We start from the raw sequence: 263 nt of genomic DNA on the forward strand, positions 1-263 counted from the left end.
CTGGTCCAGAGGAAGAAGGAAACATCGTCAGCAGTGACTCTGGGCGTGGGCGGAGGAGCGGCCAAGGAAGCCACGCCCGCGACCGCCAGCGCTGAAGGAGGCGAGAAGCCCTTGGTTTGTGTGTTTGTTGCGGAAGTGAAAGAATGACAGGATGTGTTGGGGAGAGTGGAAAGGGTTACTTGAGTTTTGTTTTTTATTTTTTTTTAAGGGGGGGGAGGAGATCTGATTTTTTTTTTTTTTTTAAGGGGAAAGAATTACTTGAG

General features: G+C 49.0%; 1 protein-coding gene across 1 annotated transcript in view; it reads right to left on the reverse strand.

Annotated features, from left to right (window-relative positions):
- LOC119588158 (inactive pancreatic lipase-related protein 1-like) overlaps nt 1–263 on the reverse strand; it is an 8,002-nt gene that overhangs the window by 6,320 nt on the left and 1,419 nt on the right. The window lies entirely within an intron of this gene.

The sequence above is a fragment of the Penaeus monodon genome, chromosome 23 (assembly GCF_015228065.2).
Source record: "Penaeus monodon isolate SGIC_2016 chromosome 23, NSTDA_Pmon_1, whole genome shotgun sequence".
Classification (NCBI taxonomy): Eukaryota; Metazoa; Arthropoda; class Malacostraca; order Decapoda; family Penaeidae; genus Penaeus; species Penaeus monodon.